At 36.3% G+C, this 14,237-nt stretch overlaps 1 long non-coding RNA gene across 1 annotated transcript; it reads right to left on the reverse strand.

Moving 5' to 3' along the window:
- Positions 1-2,156: 2,156 nt before the first annotated feature.
- LOC147557283 (uncharacterized) lies at positions 2,157-6,495 on the reverse strand. The gene is made up of 2 exons (XR_015233908.1): positions 3,575-6,495; positions 2,157-2,921 (listed from the first exon to the last, which is right to left on the reverse strand). It is a non-coding gene; the product is annotated as an uncharacterized LOC147557283 (long non-coding RNA).
- Positions 6,496-14,237: the final 7,742 nt, after the last annotated feature.

Genomic DNA, 14,237 nt, shown 5'->3' on the forward strand with positions numbered 1-14,237 from the left:
TATGACTAGGACAAAATAATTCTCCAGGTGATGATTGGACAGGCACGTGTACATATGACATGGACAACCGTTATCTTTTAATTTTATCGGTTCAAAGGAAACCTCAAAGTTAGTAAGATTTAATTTCGTTTTAATCGGCCCTTCAATCATCTTAACGGGTTTATACCCAAGACTCTTCTTCTACAACCGATGAGTCTTCCTCCTCGTTCCCCTTCAATTTCTTTCCAGCTTCTCAACCTTCCATCGCCCTCTTCCTCTCTCTTTCCCACCACGCTTCTTCATTTTCAATTTTGGAACTCTTTTGGTTTGGCATCAAAACAACATCCTCCAAGATGTACCTGGGAGTAGTGTTCTTTCAAATCATCTACCCTAAAAAGAAATGATCCACAACAAACCCAACCGAAATCATCCACTTCTTGATTTAACGCGAAGGATTTTTTTTTTTGTTTTTATTTGTGTTCTCTGACTACCAAGAGACTTAGTAATTCCATTGAAGACTAATGAAAGAAGAGAGAAGATGAATTACCATTACTAAATACCTTGCTAATAAAGTCAGTAACAGGAAATTTATAAAATCAAGCCAAGTAAGTTTCTCTAGATCATTGTTATGGCAGTTTTGTGATTCCTGCTTCAAATATGTTCTTGCTTGATTGTTCATGGTTAATTTTAAGTGTCTTAGATACAATGTTCCTTTTAATCTTGGTCAATTTTGGTGAATTATTTTCTTTTTATGTTAGGAACAATGTTATGAAATTGTTCATATTTACATACAAATTCAACCTTTGATATTTATACATCTTCTGGTAAGTATATACCAAAAGGTATTTGATGAAATGCCTTTGTAGATTTATGGCCATTGTTAATTGATTGGTAATAATATAAAGTTGCCAATTTGATGGAGATCTGTTTTTTGTTGAACATAACTAATTCAAGGGTTGAACTGTTGAACCTAACCAATCAACAACTTTATTTAGGTTTATCTCATTTTGGGCATTTTCGTATTTATGGTTGTTCAAATTAGCTTGGGCACATATCATCCTGTTTCCTAACATTAACGTGTTGGGTGGATTAATAGGACCTGAAACACCAACAATCAGTTTTACAACTCAATCCCGTAACATCTTGCGGTTAGCTCAATCTCTTATGGTTGAATACTTATTTATCTTCCTCTTTTAGATGTGAAACTGCACAAGTAATATTTCAATATAGGGATACTTTGTCTATCTATATACATAACATGAACATTCATGAAAAAATATCAAACAATATTTGGAAAAGGGTAAAAAGAAAATACTACGACTGGCAGTCATCCTTGTAGGGGTTCAAGTGCATAGAAAGCAACTTCTAATCTTTTTAGCTCGTAGGATTCTAACACATGAACATTAACGAGACCCATCTTTCTCAAATTCTTATTTTCCTTCCTATTTTGAACAGAAGTTTAATGCTCGCACAGTTATAGATATTTATGATTGTTTTAGATGCATGAATTCCATTATAACCAGGACGTGAAGGATGAAATCATAGTTACCAGAAACGGGATACGCTCCGGTACGAATACGGGGTACGCTAATTAGACGTTTCTGATTCGCTAGGGGGTATAATTATTCGCAAAAATTTATGCAATATATATATATATATATATATATATATATATATATAACTTAAAACCGATGAAAGCAATATTCACACTTTGTAAACCCTAAATGTAGTAATAACTGCAGAACCTAAAGTTAAAGCAATATTCACACTTTGTAAACCCTAAATATCATGTTTTCATCTTTTTTTCTTCTTGCAAATGGGTACGCCAGATTTAGCGATGTGATTCGCATACCCACTCTAAAAGGGTAAGATCGAACCAGATCGGAGTTCGCTCTCCAAATGACCGAATCTGGTAACTATGGATGAAATAGTTTTCATTTCTTTAGTCCAATGTCGTACATGATCCTTCAAACATGATAGATCTGGACATTTTCCTTGCATCGGTAGTTTTCTCCAATATTGTCTCCTACATATCAGGCTAAAATTGAAATTAATATTTTATTCTTTTAGTACTATTTGAAAATCAATGGGAAAAACAATCTTCTCTACTGCCAACCACTTTTAAAGCAACTGTTTTTGTTACAACATGTGAAATTACAAGTCCATGCGTAGCAATATTTTTTGCTTTAAGAACACTACTGGTTTATTTTCAGCATTTAACGATTACAAATAACTTTACATTCTATTGAAAAATGAACCAATATTCATGCTTCATACATTATTAAAAATTATTTTCGCCTTAAATTTCCTCCTTTGCTTTGCATGTTTGTAGAATTGCATTAGACCAACCCTAATCAAGCTAGGTGTGTGTCAATTCATTTATAATTTTTATTACAGTTATTTTTCATTCCCTTTCTTTATTTCTAACCACTTCATTAGACCCTTCACCAATTATTACTTATTATTCCACCAGTTATTTCTTATTCATTCACCATTTCATCTATAGAGTTGTATATAGGATATTTTCTTCCCAAATTATCATCACAAAAAGGTAAAAATAAGCTTTTCAGGGTTTGCCATCTCTTCTTTTTATGGGCTCCTATAAAAACTTAGTAATATTTTTACCCCATCGGATCTGCTTACTTCCCATTCTACTTTTAGGGTTCTTTCACCTGTGATCTCTGTATTCATGGGTAATAGGCATCGCGGATTGATGGTGACGATTTTTTCAAAATTGTAAAAGGGGAGAAGAAGCCACACTGACTGCAACATTACTCTGTTTCATCTTGCGAAACTATCTTCCAAGTAAGAATTTTTCATTAGGGTTTAGTTGTTGTCCTTGATCGTACTAGTAAGCCACAATTTACCACAATTTGACTAGCCACTAATTGCATCATTTGAACCGCCACTGCATTATAAGTACCAACTACAAAAAATTGTAGCTGCATTGTGTGTTTTAAAATAAATTAAACAAGCATACGAACACGCAATATAACAATCAATACCCACTGGTAGAACTATTTGAAATACAATTCAAAATATAGAATGACACTTGTGGACTATTTGGAAAACAAGAAATACTTATTACTATTGAAATTAACAAGCACATGGATACACTTTATATAGCACCATGTAAACAATAAGACATATACAACTTACACCGTGATACAACCAGTGTGGTATCTCACTTATGTGATAGCCTATGCAGTTATATGACGCATGAAAAGCTTCACTTGAAACTCAAAGTACTAATATATAGTAGTATAGTACATATGTTAGAAAAACAAGGGCATACACTCGACCTCAAACACAACGTTGGGTGTGAAACCATTTCTAAATAATAAGAAACCATTTTTCCCCAACCAAAAGTAAAATAAAGGAACTTAATACCTCTTTAAGACTGTCTAGTGAATGTCTTCTGCAGACTTTCAATTAATCAATATGAATTTTTCGAGACTCACCTACAAGTTTCTTAAAGTTGTACAAAAAGAACTCTTGTTAACCCCGTGATCGAGAGAGATGCATTCGTGACCAAGAGGTTTTTACAAATTAAAATCGTGAAATAAATCAAGCAATCTAGACAAAGTTAACTAACCTTTGTTTCGATTATCTCTTGCCATCAAAAATGACTTTTGCTTGAGTACCTGTAAGCAGAATCCACCTACACCTTAAGTTATTTGTTTGGTCCCTCTCAAAACACTCAAGAGCATTGAAACCAATCATATAAAAGTTACCAATTAAGCCTTTTATAGTCATTATATTTTCCGTCATAGGAGAGAACTGCACCTTGAAAATCAATAAACTGAAGTCCCACTTTTGTTTATACTTGATTCCTGGTTACTTCTGGAGACGTGAAAGCAAATACCTGGATAAGCTATGAATCCTAGGTGTCGCCGTACCAGAAGAGATATTTGCCAATAAACTTGTGTTGGTCTTAAGGGACGATTATAAACGTTGCAGTATGTGGGTGAATAAAATATTCAGCTACCATTGTTCGGAGCCAGGTATATTAATGCAAATTCTGAGCATTCTTCAACAATAAGATCAACTATAAGTGAACTATAAACAGCATCAGTAGAATGAGTCAGCTACCACATTAAAGTTCCATTTGTATGGGAACACAACCAACAAATAAATGACCCTTTCCTCGATTAATCACCGAAATATTTAGTATACCACGTTAAAGTTCCATTTCTCAAGCATGACAAGCAATAAATGTATAATCCTTCTTCAAAATATTGATGGAAATTTATTGTATACCACATTAACGTTCCATTTTTCAAGCATCACAACCGACAAATGTATAATACTTCCTGAAAATATTGATAGAACAATGTGGGCAAGTTCCATTTCTTAGGCATCACAACCGACAAATGTATAATCTTTTTTGAAATTATTCATGAAACAATGTGGTATACCGCATTAAAGTTTCATTTTTTAAGCATCATAACCGACAAATGTATAGTCCTTCCCTCGAATATCGATGGAACAATGGGTATGCAACATTAAAGTTCCATTTCTTACGCATCACAGTTGACAAAAGTACAAGTATTCCCAAAAATATTTATGGAACAATCTGGTATATACCACAATAAAGTTCCATTTTCTTAGACATCACAAACGACAAATATATAATCCTTCCCAAAAATATTATGGAAAAATGTAGTATACCACATTAAAGTTTCATTTCTTAGGTATCAAAACCCACAAATGTTTCCTTCCCAAAAATACAGATGGAACAATGTGGTATACCACATTAAAGTTCCACATCTAGGCATCACCACTGAAAAATGTATAATCCTTCCCGAAAATATCGATAGAACAATGTGGTATACCAGATTAAGGTTCTATTTCTGAAGCATCACAACCGACAAATGTATAATCTTTCTCTCGAATGTTGAAGGAACAATGTGGTTTACCACATTAAAGTTTCAATTCTTAAGCATCAAAACGAACAAATGTATAATTCTCCCTCGAATATTGATGGAAAAATATACTAAATAGCACATAAAAGTTTCTTAAGCATCACTACTTTCTTAAGCACCATTGACGATAAAAGTATAATCCTTCCCACTATTATGAAGTAGGTGCAGTACTGTAAATAAGAAAAAAATATCAATTATTGGGTAAAACAAGACATATACACCATGTCTTGAGCATCAATACCAAAGATTGTGGAATCGTTCCCTTAATTATTGGTGGACAAATAGAATATATGTACTTGCATAAGGTAATACCGAAAGCTTCTATAATATAATGATATAACTAGGAAGTGATAGGACAACAAATTAACATGTCTTCAAGTAATGATAGATGCGCTTAATTAGTTGCAAGAGAGGAAGATAACAACAACTTCGTATAGAAAAAGTGATAGTCAAGACTTTGAATTCATTGGTACTATCAAGAAAATCTTGTTCCTCCAAGTAAAAGAAACTATGATGGTCAATCTTTAGGTTTCGATGCGATTTAGATAAAACAAATCAATGTAAAAGACCTGAGATTCAAGAATTGAACAGGCAATTCCAGAAATGATTCGGTTATGATCCGTGAAATAAACGAAAGAGAAACAAAGCGATTGAGTTAGAAGGAAGATAAAAGCAGAAATTAATAACCCCTATCATGATGGAAAGTTTCATTGATTAATAAAAATAAACAAACAGATAATAATAAAAGATCAAGATAGACAACCAAAATCTGTAATTTAGACTATAACAAGATGCAGATCGGCAAAGATTTGAGCGTATAGGAAAATAAAGATTATACTCATAAAGATACAAAAGAATTCTTACTTCAACATGCAAGAATTATACTTTCCAACCTAAAGTAGAGATGGACATGGTACTGCCACAACAGATAATGGAAGAACACGAAATATGTTACAGGAAACAAGATTTACCTAAAGAAGAAAACAGTAGGTCAATAAAAGCCCTAAATATACTAAGACCTAAATCCAAGAGAGGATATGATAAGCACAATAAAGGAAGACAATAAAAAAAAAGATTTGAATATTTTGGATTAGAGTACTTCCCTGGCTTGCACAAATCCTATGCTTGTCGCAATACTCTCCTCACGGTTGATGCTTGCTACAAGTTGTTCCAAGTTGAATGCCTTAGCATGTTGAAGACTGATTACACCTTTAGATTAGATATTTTCCCAATCTAAAGAGGATTATTTAACTAAATGTGATGAAACCTAGATCAAGGGTTTGGGAGTTTATTACTATGAACAATAATTGGAGTTAGGAGATGGAATTGCTGGAGTCTACCAGTAAGGTTTAGAGATTTTTATTACTATGAAGATTGGTGTTCACTGTAATGGATTTTTGGGTGGATTAAGATGGAAACCTAGGGTTACGGTAGGAAGGAAAGAGGGGAAAGTCCCATTGAGTTGTTCTTCAATTTTTAGACTTCTTGGTCGAAAGATCTTTTTTTTTTATGAAATTGGTCGAAAGATCTAGTTCGTCAAGATTAAGCGTGCATACGGAATAAACAGTTTAGCCCTTTTTTTGTTCTTGCCCTTATTGAAACAAAAGGTTCAAAGGCGCCTCTTATGTAAAAGAAATTTGTAATGGAAACAAGTGTCTTTAATATTTGTAGAGGTGTCTTTAAAAGTTAAAAACAGATACTAACGGATCTGATTATTTAACTTGACTAGGTATATCCAGTGCCTCCGGCACAGCGGCACTTGTTAGATGCATTATGTAGGTAGCAAGTACTAAGTACGAAATTCTAGTACGTTATGTTGGTATTGGTATAAAACACTTGTTCATGATGGGGCTGCCCATACCCGGCTCTGCCATTGTTCTACGTTCTTGAAATTTTTTTTAAATAACAAAATTATTTTCAATTATACGGCGCTTGATTATTTTTACTTGGTTTATTCATTACAAAATTTGAAACAGATCATCAACTGGTATTATCATTATCTTCAATTTAGTTACATAGTTACATTAAAATTTCTCAATGTAAGTTTTGCATTCCCTATATTATGTGCATTTCGTGTTGTTTTCTAATTTATGTCTTACCCACAACCATACCAATATGATACATTAAAATCCTAAATATTCGGAATGGTAAATTTTCGTTCTGAAAGAGGGGATAAAAAATGTCAATATAAATCATCTAACACAGATTTTTCACATGTAAAGTTGAGACTCTTTGTTTTTTTTTTGTTGAAATTTAAATGCATTAAACTTCAACACAGTTTACAATACAAAATATAGAAATAAAAATTACAAAAATGAGGAATTGCGTGATACATCTTCAATCCGTAAAACATTCATCATTTTGTAGCTTGCAAGTCCGACAACATATCTTGAAAATGGTATGCAATTTAATCTTAGGACTTCGTCTGGTTGAATGAGAGATGAAACTTGCACCTAGCATCCTGTAACACTGAAGATGGATTAAACAAACACCCAAAGTTCCAAAAATAAACGAGGATGTCTGCAAAAAGGAACCAAAAAATGATTCCGAGTTATCCCGCCAGTATTCTCTAAACAAAGAGACCATACCCGTTCAAGTCCTAGTGAAAAGAAACAAATCAGACACCTGATAATTGGGGTCGTTGTCATAGCATTAGTATAAATACTGAATTAAGCCAACAAATGATGACAAATGAATTGCGAATAAGGGTGGAAGTGAAAATGTTAAGGAATTTGGATAAAAATGAGATCTATACGATAACCAAAGGCAAAAGTAATCGACAGAAAGTAAGATATGAGATAAGAAACAAAAAGTACGAGACAAAGGTGGAAACTAATATTTGAAATATAGTGCCCTCAAGGGTCGAAGTGTAAGTTCAAATGAATGCTTTGAATGACTGTTCTCATCGAGAGGATGCTTTGAATGACTGTTCTGATCGAGAGGCAAAAGTAGCTAGCAACTAGTCGATTAATGTTCTTAAACTGATTTCGGTTAAAGAGAGGTGAGACTGAAAAGGATAGCCGATCAAATTAAGTGGAAGTAAGCCTATGGTATGGTAGCGCTTTATAACGATGAAAAAACATTAGTCCAAATAGGTGTAAAGGGTAAACATGACTAGTCGACGGAGAAAATTGAGATTGGGATGTAAAAATATAGACACTTGACTGAAGTATATATTCCCTCGGTCCGAAGGAATGGTATCCTTCTAAGGGATGTCCTTCGATCAAGATGACAATGCGTACGATTTGACGAATAAGATCATAATGACCTTATTTGGAAGATCATTAGTCCGGTCGAATTAGGGGTCGTAATGCTTAGCTAGAAACCAACTACGATCGTCGGATAACTTCGGTAATCCGCGGCTAACATAGACCAGATCCTACAAGGGTTACACATAAGAGTGATGGTTTGAACGGAGAGATATTGACTAGATATAAAGTGGCGAATAAGTGGATTGGATCCATTATTTGAGGCCAAAAAGAGTTCGGAAGAGTCTGGACAAATGTACAAAACCCCGGGCTAAAAAGAGAGCCCGGGGGTGCCCATAAAGGGGTCGGCCATGTGATGGCCGACCTTAGGAAGGGGCCGGCCAGCACATGGCCGGTTAGACCCCTTGTGTGGGGTGGCCATAAAGCCCATAGAGGCTTATATTGGCCGGCCACACATAAACCCTTTTAGGGTTTCATATGGGACACAAAAAGATGTCTTGAAGGAGATATTTTAGGAATCATAGTTTGGGTCAAATACCTTCTCTATGGTCCCTATAAATAGACCTTCTTAAGACATAATCATGAATGGAAATCAAGAGATAATTCAAGAGAGCTTTTAGAGAGATCAAGAGAGCTTTTAGAGAGAAAAGCCAAAAGAGAGAAAAGGAGTTTTCTCGATTATCTAGTCTAGAAGAAGGTGTTCTTCATCTCAACCTTCAAGAGAGTTCTAGCTAACTCGATGAAGGGAGTTCAAGTCATACACTCGGTGTCTCGAGTAGAGGAACTACAATTGGAGTTCTTGATCTTCCGAATCTTGTCGAAATTTTGTTCCTGGGAAAGCGATTAAAGGTAATCATCTTTCCATATCTAGTTCATTGATTAGTTCATGTATAATTAGATCCTGGGAGTCTAGTGTTAACATTAGATGTTTGAGATTCCGCAATAAACGCTAGAAAAGGTGTGTTAGACACATACGTAACCCAATAGTGGCATCACGAGCCGGTTACATGAAACTATCTTTGACTAGACGAATAAGATTCGAGCTTGAATGACTAGAAAACACCATTGTTTAATAAAGATTTGAACATAAAAATCAGGATTTTTGATGTAGATTCAATAGCTTAATACACTTAAACTTTAGTTTTTTTGAAAAAAGTTTTCGAAAACTAGTTTTAGGGTTTTGAAATTTAGGAAAAAAGGGGTCAAAACCCACTGTTTTAATGATGAAAATCATCAAAAACAGTGAAAAACAGCCGCTGAACCATGAAGGAACAGCAGAAAAATCGAGGGACAACAAAAAAATAGGAGGAAGATGAAGTCTGTCCCGGGCCGGATTGGCCTGGACGCGTCCCTGGACGCGTCTGGCCAGTCGCGTGCGCCAGGACGCGTCCCAGTCCGTCTCGGACTAGGACTCTGAGATTGTCTCGGACGCATCCCAGTCCGACACGGACTGGGATATCCGAGTATATCTCGTAAGGGTCGCGCCTTCCAAACGCGACCTGCGATATCTTCGGACGCGTCTCGGATTAGACCGAGACGCGATTTTCTTGCCCGATTCCAGAAGCGTCTACAAGACGCGTCTGGATAAGTCCTAGGCCGTCTCGGACTAGGAGTCCGAGACGGGCCAGGACGCGTCAGACGCATCCCTAGCATCTCGGATGCGATCCGAGATGCTACGAACTCGGACAGACGCGTCCAGACGGGTCTGTGGTCCATGGGACGCGTTTGGCCTAGGGCCAAGACGCGTCCACCCGAGGGACACGGCACGGCTCGGAACGTGCCGAGCCGGGTCTGGACCTTGACTTTGACAGACCTTGGTTCATCCTTGACTGGTCAAAGGTCCCTTGACCGAGTTTGACTAAGGGTTTGACAAGGAATTTTACCAGGGTTTGACAGGGGTCTGTCCAGGGTTTTACCAAAGTTGACTTGGGTCCTTTTTTGAGTTTGACTCGAAGATTTTGGATCTTGACCCGAGTGAGAGTTATTCAAACTTTTTCTCCGAATTTCAAACTTATTTTTCCGAAATTGACCCGGACCATCGAATGACCGAAACAGAGTTTTTCCTAGAATCAAAGGAGTATGATCAGTAAAGAGTTACTCACCCAAGACGTTAGATTAAGGGCAGTGCCTTAGTACGCTTAATTCCGGAGGAATGGGATCTTGGAATTATATTATTCTTAGGGGACAACAAATATAGAATAATATAGGCATACCGGAATTATGCCAGGATAACAAGTTTAAATCACTTCGCGTTTCTTACATGTAGTTTAATTATGACAACTAAAGAATCCTTCAACATTCTTTGGCTACTGGAGATAACTTCATTGTATGGGAAAGGAATCTGGAACTCGTTCTCAGATCCGAATACAAGGCAAGTATTCTAGACACACCACTTCCGATAATCACTGAAGATTCGACTGATGAGGAGATAGATTCGGAAAGAAGTCTCCGAAAGAAGGCTGAACCCATAACATGCCTTATGTTAGCAACCATGGAACCTAATCTTCAGGATAAGTTCATCCACATGGACGCTTACACCATGATTCGACAACTTAGGAATTTGTTCCAAAAGAAGTCAAGGATGGAAACGTATGTGACTTCAAAGGCAATATTGGATATGCGCCTTGAGAAGGGAAAGCCTGTAAGGCCACATGTTTTCAAAATGATTAGTCATTTTGAGAAACTAGCTCGACTTGGGGTCGACCATGGCATAGATTTTGCCACAGATATTATCCTGCATTCACTTCATGATGGGTTCAGTCAGTTTAGAATGCACTACAACATGAATGGATGGGATAAATCTCTGGAAGAACTACACGCTATGCTCCAGACAACCGAAGAGAATATCGCAGTGGTGGAACCTAAGAAAGAAATTCTGATGGTTCAAAAGGAAAAGGGATTTAAAAAGGAAGGAAAGCAGAGATTCAAGAAGAAGAAGATGGGCAAATGGAAAGGCAAACAAGTTACCAAAAACAGAAGTGCCCAATCTAATTCCAACTGTTTCTACTGCAATGACATAGGCCATTGGAAGAGAAACTGTCCCAAATTCCTGGAAGACAAAAGGAACGGAAAGGTGGTTTCCGGTCAAGGTAAAATATATTAAAAGTTGAAATAAAATACAATTCCACAAAAGGTATTGGATACCTGAAATTGTTCTTTTAATTATGAATGACAGGAACAAGTGGAAGCTGAGTATTTAATAAGTAAGGAGATGAACCTGTCAAAAGCTAAAAGGAGCAATAGTTGCTGCATAAAGCTGGAGAAGGATCATGGACTCCATAGGGATAACTCTAAATTAGTTTTAGTTTTCCTTTTTCTTTTTCGAACATTGACTCTGTAATGAGATCATGGAGATAAATAAAATATTCAGTATTTTATAATGTTCTTAAAAGATGCCCACTCAACTTTTAAAGAATTATGCCAAAGAATCCAATTTAGTTATTCTAATCTAGTCAGACAAATTTGAAAGAACATGGATGAAGCTAAAAGTTGAGTGATCTCGTATCCCTCAACGATAGTTAATCATAGTTCAAACAAATGTACTTGACAAGATCTCAAGAGTCAATTACTCACTAAAAGCTTATGTTAGACATAAGAAAGTGATTAATGTGACTGGAATATACTAAATACTATATTTAAGGAAGTCTTGGAGACTAAACCTGAATCAAGTAAGGATCAAATCTGACTAAAAGATTATGATAAGATCATAAGTCTAAAAGTCATAAAGTCTTCCGAAAGCAAAAGTCTAAATGCACAAAAGCCATACCACTAAGATCTAGAAAGCTATAGTGAATAAAAGGATTCCATACGAATATGGATTTTAGAAGAGTTCTAAAATGATCTTCTATTCCAAGTCTAAATACCTTTAGACATAGATTCTTCAAGCGAAGAATAACGGGGTTTTTCCACAAATGATCGAAGCACAATTAGATTGTTGCTCTCGATGGTGTCCTATTAAAAAGAAAGCGTTCTTTGATAATCAGACAAGTGGGAGGAAATAAAAATAAAACATTCGAAAGAAGCTCGAATAAAAAGAGCAACAAATAGGAGTAAAGAGTACCTCGCTATGATGGAAGTAAGGAGTTACTTGCCATAACGAGAGTAAGAAATTACTCACGATGAAACCTCTTAAAGAAACTAAGAAGGTAACTCGATAATTGCTCAAAACCCCGAGTGAGTCTTAGAGAAGATTCACAGAAACTATAGCAAAACTACTCCGAGTTTAGACTGAGAGTCTAAAGAGATGAGATCTAAAAGGAGTGGGGCTCTAACATTCGCAAAGAAATTTGATCGGATTCAATTTCTTAGAATGAATAGTCTTGTTCGACAAGAAGGTAAGTGGGAGTGAAACAAGATCGTTGCAAAGTCCTGTATGTGGAGACATACTGGGATTGCGAAAAACAGTTAGAGAACTGACTCAATAGGACAAGAGACGAGGGTAAATTTATTAGGGCATCACAATCTATGTCAATAGATTAAAGTGATGAAGAGACTCATTTCAAAAGAAGTTTTGAAAGAGATCAAGAACTCTTGGAGAAGAGTTTTCACCCATCTCACATGAGACCTGCATAGCGAAACTCGGAATTTGGAAATCCTGACAAGCGAAAGCAGAACATGAGAGATATACTTATGTCAGGAAAACATAAGATCGATTAAGGAGATGATTGATATACCCGCACATCTAAAATGTACTTAGAGTACAAAAGATGTCGTCACCCATGAAGGTCAGAGAAAGGACCGAGAGTGCCGAGAGCATTCAAAATTATGTCTCTGAAAACAGAAGTTGAAGAAAGTCATAAGAGAAATCTTCCGAAAATAAAGATAAGAATTTTTTAGGAAGGGCGAACAGATGAAAAGGAGTTTTCATGCTGGGAGTCGTTGCTAACTCTACTAGATAAGAAACCAGAATTAAAACTTGGGAAGTGCTGATTTAAGTTCAAGAAACTGACATTATCATAATAGCTTACGAAGGAGTTCTGAAGCATGATAATAATAAGTGTAGTGAAAAACATACACTAAACTGTCACCTTAGAACGGACATGGAAGATGAACGGATCGAAGGAATTAGGATTAAGGAAGAAAATCCTAAAAAGACTTGTAAAATTAAGAAACGTAAAAGAGTTTACGCGGTGCTCAATATTTACAAACTCTTGTTATCCGAAAATAATGGAGTGTTTCAGGTAAGTTTATTAGATACGTGATCTAATGAAAGAAACCCTACTAAGTGAACATGGACGCACACCATTATAAGAATCCCTAGTCCAGGTCATTGGTTGGACAACAATGACTTAAGAAGACTAGCATGAGTGATTGACGAGATAGCGCTGTTTCTTGGGCTATGGGAATAGGAGTATTCAAAGTCAACTTCATGGGTGTATAAGTTGATACACTGGAAACCCGCCAAGTGAGAGTACTTCGAGATAAGAAGTCATGAGATGTCATAACTCTCATTTAGCAAATCGGAGAGATTCCTCAAAACATGAGTACTCACTCAGTTTTTGTAAGGAATGTCGAACTTTGACACCGTTAAACGCCGCGCAGTAAAAGAAGGTTATAAAGGCGGATTGTTGGGGGAGACAGGATAGACATGAAATTGAGTGGGAGTACAAGAATGGAATATGTCTTCCTGAGTAAAATCAGGATAAAATATCTCCGGGCCACTTGATGAGAAACAACTGGAAAATGCATGGGCATGCTCAAATGGATTAAGAGTTAATCATTTGATTTGACAGTTTGTTCTCGGGATCAAGAAAGTCTGATAAGTATGACATATCAGATGAGATATGAAAAGACATGGGAATCGAGCATTGCACTTGTTCTAAGTACAAGTGGGAGACTGAAGGATATATTCCCTCGGTCCGAAAGAATGGTATCCTTCTAAGGGATGTCCTTCGATCAAGATGACAATGCGTACAATTTGGCGAATTGGATCATAATGACCTTATTTGGAAGATCATTAGTCCGGTCGAATTAGGGGTCGTAATGCTTAGCTAGACGCCAACTACGATCGTCGGATAAATTCGGTAATCCGCGGCTAACATAGACCGGATCCCACAAGGGTTACACATAAGAGTGATGGTTTGAACGGAGAGATATTGACTAGATATAAAGTGGCAAATAAGTG

Source organism: Eschscholzia californica, unplaced genomic scaffold, assembly GCF_041429995.1.
Source record: "Eschscholzia californica isolate CP2 unplaced genomic scaffold, dmEscCali1.0.p SCAF_2, whole genome shotgun sequence".
Taxonomy (NCBI): domain Eukaryota; kingdom Viridiplantae; phylum Streptophyta; class Magnoliopsida; order Ranunculales; family Papaveraceae; genus Eschscholzia; species Eschscholzia californica.